Below are 15,000 nucleotides of genomic sequence, written 5' to 3' on the forward strand. Positions count from 1 at the left end.
ACTGAACACAGGCTCCATGCTCCTGCTTTGCTATTCCACTCTCACTCTTAGTCTAACACAGCAAGCTGCTCAAAACCCATTTGTTTTACAAAACCCCCACAACATAATGAAGGAGAAAACAGGTTCACAGGAAGGTAGCAGACACACGTGTGACATACATGGTTACAGGAAGGCAGCAGACACAAGTGTGTGACAACACACGTTCGCAGGAAGGCAGCAGACACACGTGTGTGACATAACACACGTTCACAGGAAGGTAGCAGACACACGCGTGACCTACATGTTCACAGGAAGGCAGCAGACACAAGTGTGTGACAACACACGTTTGCAGGAAGGTAGGAGGCACACGTGTGTGACCACACGTTCACAGGAAGGTAGCAGACACACGTGTGAAATAAATGTTCGCAGGAAGGCAGCAGACACAAGTGTGTGACAACACACGTTCGCAGGAAGGCAGCAGGCACACGTGTGTGACAACACACGTTCACAGGAAGGTAGCAGGTACACGTGTGTAACATAAAACACATTCACAGGCCATTAAAATGCTTTATTGCTATTATTACTATCATTATTGGGGGTAAATCACAGGCAGGCCTTGCGAACTAGGCCTACACCTGATACTGTCGCTAAAAGGATTTGCGAGTCAAACTTTCCAACGTTTTGTTTGTTTGTTTTTATACACTTAAATGTAGTCTTTCATTGACATGCTTGCTACATTGACAATGAGTGTCACATACTGAGACCAATCACTGATGACCGGTACCTGCTAGTCCCACCCTCACTATTGTAAACGCTACTGTAAATGTTCTGTGTCACTTCTGTGGACCATTTACTACAGAGGAATATTTGATACATGATTTTCAGGGGCCGCCTTTAATCTGGGGCGCTCTGCGCTGGCATAAGAAATCCAAGCTTAATTTGGACAACATCAAGCAGACCAGCACAGGTAAACTGGTTCTGGAACCGTGTAAAAACAGCGCCAGACCAAATACCACTATTCTGCACAGTCACGTATGCAAATTAATGTCATTAAATGTGCCAGTTACAAATTGGGACTCATCAGTGGGAAAGGCAACGAGACTTAAAGCAGTTGACCAGCAGAGGGCAGTCTTTATACACGACACAGACACTCAGCCAACACCTCAAAATCACTCCGCAGCAAAGTTGATGAAGAAATCACCAAATACACCCAGATGATCCATTTAAACCACATTTAACATCTAGAAACCAGAATAGCAGGCTCTGCATATCTTTTTTTAACTCGGCTGCGAGGACGGAGAGACGAGATCCTGTCTGACGGCCCAGCAAAGGAGAGAAAAAAGGGACATTCTGTTGCATTTCCTTTCCCAGATCGGGAAGACGGAGACGGAGACGTCTGAGGCTGTCAGCAGTTCACCGTACGTTTGGCAGGTGTACACTCTCCCGTCTTACCTCTGTAGGATTCCAGCGCCTTTCATCATTCCCGCTGTTGCTGCACTCTCATCAGGATGGCTTCCTCTTTTAAGCCTGGCAGCTGCCCTCCGGGTTTCCACCTGCCTCCGTCGTGGGGATCTTTGCCTGCCCGTTAGAGGTCCGGGCGTGGAGGTCCGGAGAGCAGCGCTGTGGCGGCATGGGCTGGGAAAAAAAAAAGGCGAGGGCTGGAAGGTGTGCCGGAGGGAACGCTCGCGGTTGGTGTGGACCCGACTGGACATCACTGCAACACCGCAACCAGTGCGCGTTTGGCTGAACGCACTGCAGTTCACACAGACAGAACCACCACTCAAGGCTTTGTTATCTCAGTGCCACCTAAATGATACTCTTCTCTATATGCATGTGTGTGTGCGTGTGTGTGTGCTGTCCCTGACCTTTCATATTGCAATGGACAGGGCTACACCTTAGGCCCAGTCAACAAGCGCAGACACCACAACACCACAATCCACTTTAAACACTCCGCCTATCCCAGCACTCGGTGAATAGGCAGGAAACACACACACACACACACACACACACACACACACCGCTGCTCTCTGCAGAGCATACCAAAAGTTGCAATAGAGGAGAATGCATCATCATTAAGCTGCATTCTTCAGTTCTACAGACAGGCTCATTAAAAACTAAAAGAAGACCAATCTCCTGGAAATCCTTGCTTATACACAGCTGGAGAGTGAAAGACAAGGAAGGAGGGAGGGAGAGAGGGAGGGAGAGAGGGAGGGAGAGAGGGAGGGAAAGAGGCTTAGTCTGAACGTCAGCCCTTATCCAGGAATCTCAACATGGCAGTGGACCACAGCTATTTACTGTAGCACCCAGCGCAGGCTCTGCTGGACCCCTGTCTCCTTGGAAACAGAGGTTTGTCAGGGATATGGCTCTGACACACACACACACACACACACACACACACACACACACACACACACACACACACACACACACACACACACACACACACACACACACACACACACCACAGAGAGAGCGAGGTGTAGTGGTAGTGGGACAGCATGACCAGGTGCTGGTCTCTACTGTGCTGGCTAGTGAAACCACCCAGATGCAAAACAACCATGAAATCTATCAGGATACACACATACACACACACACACATGCATACATGCATTATATAAATGCAGAATTTAATAGATTTTATTATATAATATAATATCATAATATATCATTTCATTTATATATGCTTAAATAACTGTATGTATATGGATAAACACTTTTTTTTTTTAAACACCAAAACCTTATAGATAAGCTGAGAAGTCTTTTAACTTTATCCTTCAGTTTCACGAGAGAACAGTATAGTTTATTTTATGGTTCCTCTGTAGGACATAAGCGTTGGAGTTTTCCACAGAGTCCACCACAGAGCTGTGTCTTATCTTATTACCTTCATTTAAACCCTCCCCCCCACCTGCAGCGGTCCAATCTGGATCCTCCTGTTCTGTGATCAGTCCAAACACACACTCTATATGTTGTAATTCAGCCCTTCACCCTCTACACCTAATGTGCTGCCTCCCTGGCTTGGCCTCTAATGTGCATCTTTCCATATTTGTATTCCCCGCTGAGCGACTAGGCTGAGAAAACCAGGTTGGAACGGAGAGGAGTTTGTATCATGACTGTACCCAACAGGCACTGCACGGGACTCCAGTGCAACCGCCGACCAAGTCTAAAACACTTTACATGTGGGGGGAGTCCGGAACGTTCCGAAGGATCGACTCGGGGGGATTTGAAATGCGATTTGGCGCCCCTGTGGTCGGAATGTGCCGATTCATCTTTAGCTCGGCAGGAGTGTCAGTGGAGAGGGGAAGCCGTGATGCTTGTGGTGAAGTTGGCACCTGTGCTCCCTGACCAACGGCCTGCATAATGTGGTATGTTGTGATGTCCGCTGGTGTTTGTGCAAATGGAGAGACTGGAGGCAAAGGAAGCATTCACAGCACCGCTTTCATTACACTGATTGAGTCAGCATCACGCTGACTCACTGATTCAGTCAGCATCACGCTGACTCACTGATTCAGTCAGCATCACGCTGATTCACTGATTCAGTCAGCATCACGCTGATTCACTGATTCAGTCAGCATCACACTGATTCACTGATTCAGTCAGCATCACACTGATTCAGTCAGCATCACGCTGACTCACTGATTCAGTCAGCATCACACTGATTCAGTCAGCATCACGCTGATTCACTGATTCAGTCAGCATCACACTGATTCACTGATTCAGTCAGCATCACACTGATTCACTGATTCAGTCAGCATCACACTGATTCACTGATTCAGTCAGCATCACACTGATTCACTGATTCAGTCAGCATCACGCTGATTCACTGATTCAGTCAGCATCACACTGATTCAGTCAGCATCACGCTGACTCACTGATTCAGTCAGCATCACGCTGATTCACTGATTCAGTCAGCATCACGCTGATTCACTGATTCAGTCAGCATCACACTGACTCACTGATTCAGTCAGCATCACACTGATTCACTGATTCAGTCAGCATCACACTGATTCAGTCAGCATCACGCTGACTCACTGATTCAGTCAGCATCACACTGATTCAGTCAGCATCACACTGACTCACTGATTCAGTCAGCATCACACTGATTCAGTCAGCATCACGCTGACTCACTGATTCAGTCAGCATCACACTGATTCAGTCAGCATCACGCTGACTCACTGATTCAGTCAGCATCACACTGACTCACTGATTCAGTCAGCATCACACTGATTCACTGATTCAGTCAGCATCACACTGATTCACTGATTCAGTCAGCATCACACTGATTCACTGATTCAGTCAGCATCACACTGATTCAGTCAGCATCACGCTGACTCACTGATTCAGTCAGCATCACACTGATTCAGTCAGCATCACGCTGACTCACTGATTCAGTCAGCATCACACTGATTCAGTCAGCATCACGCTGACTCACTGATTCAGTCAGCATCACACTGATTCAGTCAGCATCACGCTGACTCACTGATTCAGTCAGCATCACACTGATTCAGACAGCAACACAATGATTCACTGATTCAGTCAGCAACACAATGATTCAGTCAGCAGCACAATGATTCAGTCAGCAGCACAATGATTCACACTGGTTCAGTCTGCAGCACAATGATTCAGTCAGCAGCACAATGATTCAGTCAGCAACACAATGATTCAGTCAGCTTCACACTGATTCACACTGATTCAGTCAGCAGTGGAAATTAAGCTCATCTGAGCACACAGAGAAGGGTTTTGGGGCCCTGACAGCAGGTGCAGGAAGGTGAAGTTGAAGAAGGTGGAGAGAGATGACAGGTGGAGGAGTAATGACTCCAACCTTTACCATCAAACAATAAAGAGAAATACCCACTCTGCTCGGTTCTGTCAGGCAATCCTTTAAGGAAGTGCTGAACACTGCATTCAGAGAGAGAGAGAGAGAGAGAGAGAGAGAGAGAGAGAGAGAGAGAGAGAGAGAGAGAGAGAGAGAGAGAGAGAGAATGAGATGGAGAGAGTGGGATGGAGAGGTAGAGAGCTAAAAAGATGTGGAGGGAAGGAGCGAGTGAGAGAGCAGAAAATGAGTATTGGTGGGGTAGGCGGAGTAGAAATGACATTAACATCACAACCAGCCCTGCAGAGAAGGAGCAGAACCACACACACACACACACACACACACACACACACACACACACACACACACACACTCACACTCACACACACACGCACACGCACACACACACACACACTCACGCACACGCGCACACACACACTCACACACACGCACACGCACACACGCACACGCACGCGCACGCACACACACACGCGCACACACACACGCGCACACGCACGCACTTTGAAAGCCTGTTCAGTAGCTGAGACACAGCTGACCACGTTTTCTCCCTCTGCTTAAGGAAAGAACAAGTGAGAGCAAGTTCATATCTATCTATCTATCTATCTATCTATCTATCTATCTATCTATCTATCTATCTATCTATCTATCTATCTATCTATCTATCTATCTATCTATCTATCTATCTATCTATCTATCTATCTCCATCTCTCCATCTCTCTCTCTCTCTCTCTCTCTCTATCTATCTATCGTTGTTTGTGTATGTGTGTTTTCAGCCCATTTCAATGCTTTTCTGCCGTTCTCACGTTGATCTCATCTCAGCTTCAGACTCCAGCACTAACCGAGGGACTACAAGACTTGCAGTGACTCGGCTGTGAGAACCCTCGCCATCCTACTCCTGAAGCTCCGCCTACTCCATCAGTGAAACCAGCATGGCAGCCGCTATCAAAGCCGAAGAGGACAGGAGCGGTGAGCAGGAATGCATATGTATGCTCTGATAAACAAACAAACAAACAAACAAACAAACACCATGATGCACAGCAACTGACTAATCAGTTAATTAACTGTCCAAATTGACTATGGTTAAGTTGTTCGGCTGTATGCCAAACTGCAACAATTTCCATAACTCATTGAAATTGAAATTAGGTATTTAGAATTGAGAAGCTGACTGAGTGTTTTGCAGCCAAATGCGTATTCCCATATATATATATATATACACACACACACACACACACACACACACACACACACACACGCACGCGCGTGTGTGTGTGTGTGTGTGTGTGTGCGGAATAGGATTATCAGAGTGAAAGAGATTGCTTTCTGGATTCATACATCAGTTACTGTAACACCGATGACTAAAAAACAAACCACATTTCTAAAACATATTATCACAACACTACACCTCTGGCAAATGTAACCGAACAGGACAAATCCACTCATTTGCCTCGAAAGCAAAAGCATTTCCACAAACATGTGTAAAACTTGTAGGCTGGGATGTTTTAGGTCCCTGCTGGAGCGTGGGGGGGGCGCCCATTAAAAGGCTTCAATAAATCACAGCGCAATCCCGCTCGCTGTGGAGGAGGGGCACCGCGGAAGCACGACGCCCGGCATGCCCGCCTGCTGCGCCGTGGTGGTCCGACTGTTTTGCGCTGGATCCAGAACCAGTCGCTCCCGTGACAGGTGGGACAGTGGAGTGGACCTGCTGACCAAGCTCATTTCACACTACACTGGATTACTTAATCACAGGCCATTGACCAGTGAGTGCTTTGCTTTGCTTTACACACACACACACACACACACAGAGAGTTCAGTAAGAAAATGGAAACTATAAAAGGGAAAGGAGAAAGCCAGCATCCTGACGCCAGCAATCTTATGCTGTATCATTATTTTTCACAGTCTGGAGCTGTTTTACTTATTTATTTTTGTACAGATGTTGTTGGTGACCTCGGAATGACCCTGAATGCTCCCCAAAACTGGAACTTCTCCTTTAAGAAACTGCTCCAAAGCGAGCTCTGCTAACACTAACTATGCTAACCCTACTTAAATGCTTTCTGTTTACATTTAAAAGGTCTTAATGGTGCATGTGCACGATATCCTGAATCATTACAATCCATCTGAATGCATCACGTCGGTAAAGAATTCCTAGAATGTCCTTATTCCCAGAACTCACTGCAACTTTGCTGTTGAAAAATCATTTTCTTATGAGTGTTTGTGTAGGGTGAGAGAGTGTGTGTAGTGTGCGTGTGTGTTTTGTTTTTTTTTAGTTACGGCGTACCACACACAGGACAGATGAACTAGCACTCTAACAATTACATAACAGAACAGAGCAAAACGGGTCACTATCCCAGCACTTAACACACAAACACAATCACTGTGCCCAACACCTCCACTGTTGCTACGCTTAACACAACCTCTCTCATTATGACAAACATAACATGTTCTCTGAGAGAGAAGAAAGTGTCTGGTTACAGCCAGCAAGAATCAACCCTGTAGCTCTGCAGCCCTGCGGGCAAGACGCAAACTAATGCTCCTCCTCTCCACCTCTCCCCGCCCCCTCCCCGCCTCTCCCCGCCCACTCTCCGCCCCCTCCCAAAGGAGGAGCCCTCAAAAGTGTTTCCTTCCAAGTCCTTTTGATTAGAGCCATGCTTGCGCCCCACCAGCCCGGTTCTGCAGAAAAGTGTCCACAGCTGACCACAAGAACAAGGTCTTTTCACTGGAAACCACGAATCGCAGCACGGTTTGCATGTTTATGGCATGAGACCTTCTGAGGTGTATGACACTAAACATGAAGAGAGGCAGAGAGAGACAGAGAGAGAGACAGAGAGAGAGACAGAGAGACAGAGAGACAGAGAGAGAGACAGAGAGAGACAGAGAGAGAGACAGAGAGACAGAGAGAGAGACAGAGAGACAGAGAGACAGAGAGGCAGAGAGAGACAGAGAGAGAGACAGAGAGAGAGACAGAGAGACAGAGAGAGAGACAGAGAGAGACAGAGAGAGAGACAGAGAGAGACAGAGAGAGAGACAGAGAGAGAGACAGAGAGAGAGACAGAGAGAGAGACAGAGAGAGACAGAGAGACAGAGAGAGAGACAGAGAGACAGAGAGAGAGAAACCAATACCACAACCCCAAAGCAACTACGCATCATGGCTCAGGTCGGTTCTAACGCTCCAGGCTTGGTTGGTTATGTAAGTGCTGAATAAGCAGTCGGTGTTTCACAACGGCGGATCAAATCCATGGCCAGGACGCATGCAAGGGAGACTTTCATTCCTGTCAGGGCCCGGCAGGACTCAGGTGGTTAACAGGAGCGTTGGGAAGGTGCAGCGCGGAATTACCTCACTGCTCCCGCTGCCGAATAAGCAAATTTACAGTGCTGGGCTTTATTGAAATGGTCGCATTACAAGAGGCCAGTACAGGGTGCCCAACAAGAGACGAGAGAGAGAGAGAGAGAGAGAGGGGAAGAGAGGAAGAGAGAGAGGGAAAAAAGAAAATTGGTACGGGAGAGCAGAGGTGTGTGTGCGTGTGTGTGTGTGTGTGTGTGTGTGTGTGGGGGGGGGGGGGTGTGTGTCACAGGAAAGCAGAAAACTTTGTGTGTATGTTGGTAAGTAAGAGCAGAGGATTGCGTGTGTGCGCGTGAACGTGTAACACAACAAGGAACAGAGAGAGGGGAGCATTTATGGGGAGAGAGAGTGAATATGAGAGAATGTATAGGAGAGAGAGATGGAGGGAGAGAGAGATGGAGGGAGGGAGAGAGAGCGAGAGAGAGAGAGAGAGAGAGAAATGGGAGGTGGCTTACTGCAACATTGAAATGCTGCTGTTTCTACCCAACATTCATCACAGACTGAGCAAAACGTGCTCGCGTGTGGAGGGGTCAGTCTTCCAGTGCGCGAGGTCACCCTCACCGATAGAGCACACACGCTGCCATAAGCTGTCCCTCCTTTAATCCAACACGGGCTCTGGGGTGTTCGATTGTGCTGCTGTCAGGAAATAGCAAAGCTCGCCCGAGCTTTCATTGTGAGCAGGCAGCTCGTGGCGGACCGCCGGGCTCTGCGCGGAGGTCTGGGGCGCAGGAGGGGGTGGGGTCCGGTTTTGGGGAACGATGTGGACTATGGCTGCAACATCTCGGAAGCGCGGCGCAGTTCAGTCGTGGAGTGTCCAACACGGCACCAGAGACTAAAGGCTGGTTAGCCTGACCCTGACCCTCAACCTGACCATAACTCTGAACCACACCCAGCAGCGCAGAAACAGCACCGGTAACCTCACTGAGTTCAGATCGAGCCTACTGGAGCCCAACTGTGAGATGCTAAGATGCTAAACAAAACCAGGCTAGCTTTTAATCTGTTAGCAGGATGGTTGCCTGGAGTTCTTGTGACTGAGGTTTCTCCTTGGACATGAAGTCCAAACTGATGGTGAGGTGGTTTTTGCTTTAGGCGACACTTTGCAAATAGAAACACAGTCACAAACCCAGAATGCAAGCAAGTGTCCAGATGTGGTGGTGTGTGTGTGTGTGTGTGTGTTTGTGTGTGTGCCCACACACAAACACACACACACCTTCAATCCATCATGCAGCAAGAATAGCAGGTGGCTGAGGTTGACCCCTAACCACACACACACACACACACACACACACACACACACACACACACACACACAAAGATCTCTGCGTTCACACTCACAGATGCCGCCACCCTCCAGGTGTACGTCACCTCTCCGTTCCCACTCTGGGAAGGAAGGCACAGAGCATACCGGTGTGCCTTCTAACCACGACACCGGCCATCAACCTCAAACTGGGATTTATGAGGATACGAGGGCCTTGGAACACTCACAGCTGCAACAGACGCGCCCGACATTATTTATGTAAGATGTCGGCAGTAAAAGAAAACCTATAAACTCATTTAATGTCGAAGGTGTGCAGGGTGAGCTCAGCGCTACAATAGGCCTCATGAGGGTGAAAGGGAGACATTTATGCTTTATTCATTTACTGAATTAGGGTCATTTTACTGTCAGCGAATGTGTCATGGGTCTGGGGCACATTATTATAAACGCGTTAAGAGGGGGTTTGTCATTAAGGGCTGCTTCCACAGGCTAGGCCACCACTTCCATTTTGATTCTGCCTAAGAGGACCCACACACCACTCCACCAATCCGTCCTTCCCCGGAATTCTAGCAGCGCGTATGTCAGTTATTAAAATCACATTCCAGCAGGTAACGACAGTAATGAAAACGCAGTAATAACGGCAACGAGACTAGCCGCAACCATGGTAACGGGGGGGGGGGGAGTGCGGAGACGAGACGCCGGCTTCCTCGAGCCGGCGTTTTCCCTGGGGACCTTCCCGCACGTGACGTCGCGGCTCTGGAGAGCTGCCTCGAGGCCGTGGTGTCAACATGGAAACGGGGGCTGCGTGACCACGGCACCCAGCGTTTACCCAGCATGCACCGGGCTACCGCAGAAATGCCATGTGCTCCTCGTTCATCGGATTCATACGGAAGAGGGACAAAAATAAATAAATAAGTGAATAATATTAAAAATAAAAAACATTGAAAAGTCCATTAAGCCAATCAATAACCATTTCCTCCTCACACATGAATAGAAGCCAGTGGCAGAGAAGGCGATGAGAGAAGCATTAGTGAAGGGATCAATGCTCACGGCATGCCGCTCTCGCTTTGGCCCATTGTGACACCAGACATGGCCCACGGCCCACTGTGGTACCGGGCATGGCCCGTTGTGACACCAGACATGGCCCACGGCCCACTGTGGTACCGGGCATGGCCCGTTGTGACACCAGACATGGCCCACGGCCCACTGTGGTACCGGGCATGGCCCGTTGTGACACCAGACATGGCCCACGGCCCACTGTGGTACCGGGCATGGCCCGTTGTGACACCAGACATGGCTCACGGCCCACTGTGGTACCGGGCATGGCCCATTGTGACACCAGACATGGCCCACGGCCCACTGTGGTACCGGGCATGGCCCATTGTGACACCAGACATGGCTCACGGCCCACTGTGGTACCGGGCATGGCCCATTGTGACACCAGACATGGCCCACGGCCCACTGTGGTACGAGAGACAGTAATACACACACACACACACACACACACACACACACACACACACACACACACACACACACACACACACACGGCCCACAGCTCCACTCTGTTTTAGCCTCCCAGCAGCTGCTGCCCAACATCTGCAGGTGATGATAAAAACCTTCATCTACATCCCCTACTATTCCTCAGTGGGAGGAGAATAGGTCCTCCTCATCCAACAGAGACGATCATGACCCAGCCAGGGAGAGAGGGAGGGAGAGAGAGAGGGAGGGAGAGAGAGAGGGAGAGAGAGAGGGAGTACCAGGAGAAGTAATGCGGGATTAACAGCATGAACATTAAAGAACTACACTGTCCATTAAGTGCTTCTGTCAGTGTCTGCAGTGCCAGGGGACAGCGCCTCCTGTGGGCGGGACCGTGGGCGGGGCAGGGGGCGGGGCATAGGCCCAGAGGGGTAGGTCACGTATACCCATTTGCTGGCAAACAAACACACAAGCGGGTTCTCTCTGGCTTTTGTCTCAGTGCCCACTGATATGTCTGTCTGCTTCTGAAATAATACCACTGAAAACGTACTGAACAATAAAAAAATATACAAATGGATGGGCATTTTTCCTGTCCGCCACCTGACCCATATTCCCCCGTCTCCTGCCCTGTGTGCAAATACAGGACTGCACTTCACCTCATTATGGAGTCAGTCACTACAGCCTGGTCATGACACAGACGCAATCCAGCCTTTTAAATAACAAAAACAATTCTGAGCTTGAGGGGTAGCAAACATAAGGCTTTTAGACATGGATATTTACAAAGGAGACCCACATACAGTAAAATTACAGAAACATAATCAGTTGCTGGGGGCATTAATAACAATCCAGTTACATCGGAATTTACACAAGACTACTGGAAAGTGATCAGAAACGTGTTATTTCCAGCTCTTTACTACAGCGGAAACCCGTCCAACCGCTCGACAAAGAACAACCGTCAAGACGAGCAGCATCTGAAATCCTAAAACAGCAATAACAAAAATGCATTTAACCCCCCCCCCCATAAACAAACCCAACGCTTTAATGTAGCATGTGGGGCTTCGTTTTGGCCCTCCGTGCTGAATCCTCGTGTCAGGATTAGGGATGCTTCATCTGATACTGCAGCACGCTGAGGAACGACTGGCTAACCAATCTCTTCGCCCAATCATCGCCCCCAGACACCATCAACACTTTATGCTGAATCTCCACCGCTCCACGGGGCGCTTTTCCTCGCGGCGCGGAGCCCCCCCGGCTCTACCATTTTCGTAAAACGCGCACACGCGGGCACAGGCTCGTTCGCGGCAGGGACGGCTCGTGGGATCACGATCGCCTTCCCAACATGCAGCCGATAGCGAGCAGCGTGGGGGGAGATTACAACCCAAAACAGAGGGTGGAGGGCGGTCGGTCGCAGTGTGCGTGCGCGCGGTGAATCTCAGATGAAGATAAACAATGAAGCCGACCGACCTGATGTTGCACAGCGCGCTATGAATACCATCGCAGCTTCTTAGGAGAGGACGGGGGGGGGGGGAAATGTATCGATATATTACGCGATTTGAGCTGCAATCAAAAGCAATTAGTTCTTTGCCCGTGCGTTTGTTTTTTTTGCACCGACAAACTAAGGATGAGCAGTGGCATGCTAAGGATGAGAGGTCCGCTATAACGGGAATTAGCTACGAAACGTCGGGCAGCCGTTCCGGGGTGAAGGGCACGCAACAACGCCACAGAAGCACGAGGTCCCCTCGTTACTGCAAAAACAAGAGCGATTCACGCGTTAGCGCGTGCTGGGTCCACGTTCGTTCGTAATGACTCCGATATGAAGCACACGAGCGAAGCATTCCTCTCTGTTGGCAGAAAAGACGAGGACGGTTTCAGAAGTGAATAATGATGGCGTGCTAATGACTTTGCCGTTGGCTTGCTGTATGGAAACCACACACACACACACACACCCCACCCCACACTGTCGCCTATGCGCTGCTGCAAATCAATTCATTTTCGATCTTTGCTGTGGAGAGGAATAGCAGCCATGGGTTAACTGCATCAGAGAGCGCGCGCACTGGTGTCAGCGCCTGAAAGATCTTGTGTGTGTGTGTGTCTCTCTCTCTCTCTCTCTCTCTCTCTCGGCTAGTGTGTGTTGGGCGCGCGGCATGTTTCTTCAGAAGGCCTGTATCACACTCGGCACCTCCACAACGGAGACATGCTACACAGAACACCCGTTTTCTCACATGCGAATGAGTGTTTCCAACAGCAAGAAGGGAGGTGCCGAAGTACGCGTACGAGCAGAGGCCTCTTCCCCTGATCGAGTACGGATACCAGCCGTTCACCTACATCATTTCACTGGTGGCTTGCACATACACACACGTGCGTGCGCACACTTTCCATGCATCCCAGCGTGGCGGCAGAGTTCATTAGCTGTCAGGAACTGCAGGAGCCAGTGACAGACCTGAACTGAGGGTGTCCCAGCGCACAGAGTGTGAGGACAAGGACGCTCAGGGATGCTGTTGACATTTCACGCTCGATGACGATGGCGGCTATTACGACGGACAGTGCTAATCATTCATTTAACACACATAAAACAGCCCAGTTTCAGACGGTCTAGATATCTGCAGTTTTTTCCCGGGCTAATGTGTGTGATGATGTCTGTGTGGAATACTGAACAGGATCGGTGGCTGAAATGTGAAAATCTGTTGATGACAGGAGCCTCAAGCACATGTGCGAGCACCAACAGGTTTCGGAGCTCTCCGAGTTTATGTGGAATGAAATGATCTCGGCACAGTGCTAAGTGGCTTTGTGCAGGTTCTCAGAGCAGTAGACGCATGCACGCACACGCATGCAGACACGCACACGCAGACACACGACAGACATATGCGCACGAGCGGGCAAACACACACACACACACACACACACACACACACACAGAGACGCGCCTGGAACCTTCTCTTCTCTACCCCCACTGGTCAGAGTAGCAGGGGTCTGCATCAGCAGCGCCTTCTGCCACTTGGCCGAGGCAGCGCGGGGCAGCACACAGATCCCGCTGTAAAGACCTAGCGGAGGCGTTTCCCCATTACGCCATGCCACTCCACTACACTCCACCTTAACCAGTGGGGCAGCCCGTCTCGTTTCACACCGCCGTGATCACGCGGAGAGGAGCGTTCCAGAGCGTCGACGCGAGGCCAGCCGAGTGTGGAGACGCCGCAGCGCACGAGCGCCCCCGTCTGCGGGGTCCCGCCACAGCACCTGAGTGAACGACGATGACGAACGGTATCGTGGCGGGAGGCGATCGGGTTCCTCTTTAGCCACCGAGAGCGGAAAGCCGATGCAGGTTTGCATTTCGAATACAAACACCGGAAACCATACCAGGATCCAGCAGGGGGCAGTCACACAGGGCTCCTATTGGCTGGAGGCATTTGACTGTGCTGAGCAGGAGAGTGGATGGGTCAGAAAGAATTTTCAAAAGGGCTTCCGAGAGTACACACGTAATCACACACGCACACAAGCACACACAAGAGCACCCACACGCAAACACACGCAAACAAGCACACGCCCGAATGTTGACTGAGAAGTGGAGCTAATAACAGATGTAAATATAGATGACATATGGCTGGGAGCGCTAGTGGTAATGGAAGTAATACTAATCCGATTATTCTTACATAACTATATATTTTGTTTATTCTTTCTTTAATTTATAGTAAGTTAATAACACAATGTGTGTAGAGACAGAGAGAGAATTACATCTGAAGGTCTGTGAAGATCTGTGAAGCTCAGGTCACTCACACACATGACCCCCCCGCCCCACACACACACACACACACACACACACACACACACACACACACACACACACAGTCCAAACTCTTATTGATCTGCCCACAAGGAAGCTAAAATGTAGTAATTAAGAAGCTCTCTGAGGTTGAGTAGACTGCGCCGGTGCCCCACAGACTGCCATGTCTGTGCTGGCCTGCTCTTTACTTCAGCTGCGTGCCGTTTTTGTTATTTAAGGCAAGCATGCTGTTCTGTTAGCGTTGTGTTGACTCCGTGCGCCCTTAGAGCAACATGGCTCTGGGCGTCTGTGCAGGTCCTGCTTCAGTGGCCATCCGGGTCACCTTTTCAAGCCGCGGTAATTGT

General features: G+C 49.7%; 1 protein-coding gene across 2 annotated transcripts in view; it reads right to left on the reverse strand.

Moving 5' to 3' along the window:
• Positions 1 to 15,000, reverse strand: part of iqsec1b (IQ motif and Sec7 domain ArfGEF 1b) — a 114,582-nt gene that overhangs the window by 58,234 nt on the left and 41,348 nt on the right. The window lies entirely within an intron of this gene.

The sequence above is a fragment of the Electrophorus electricus genome, chromosome 20, assembly GCF_013358815.1.
Source record: "Electrophorus electricus isolate fEleEle1 chromosome 20, fEleEle1.pri, whole genome shotgun sequence".
NCBI classification, from domain to species: Eukaryota; Metazoa; Chordata; class Actinopteri; order Gymnotiformes; family Gymnotidae; genus Electrophorus; species Electrophorus electricus.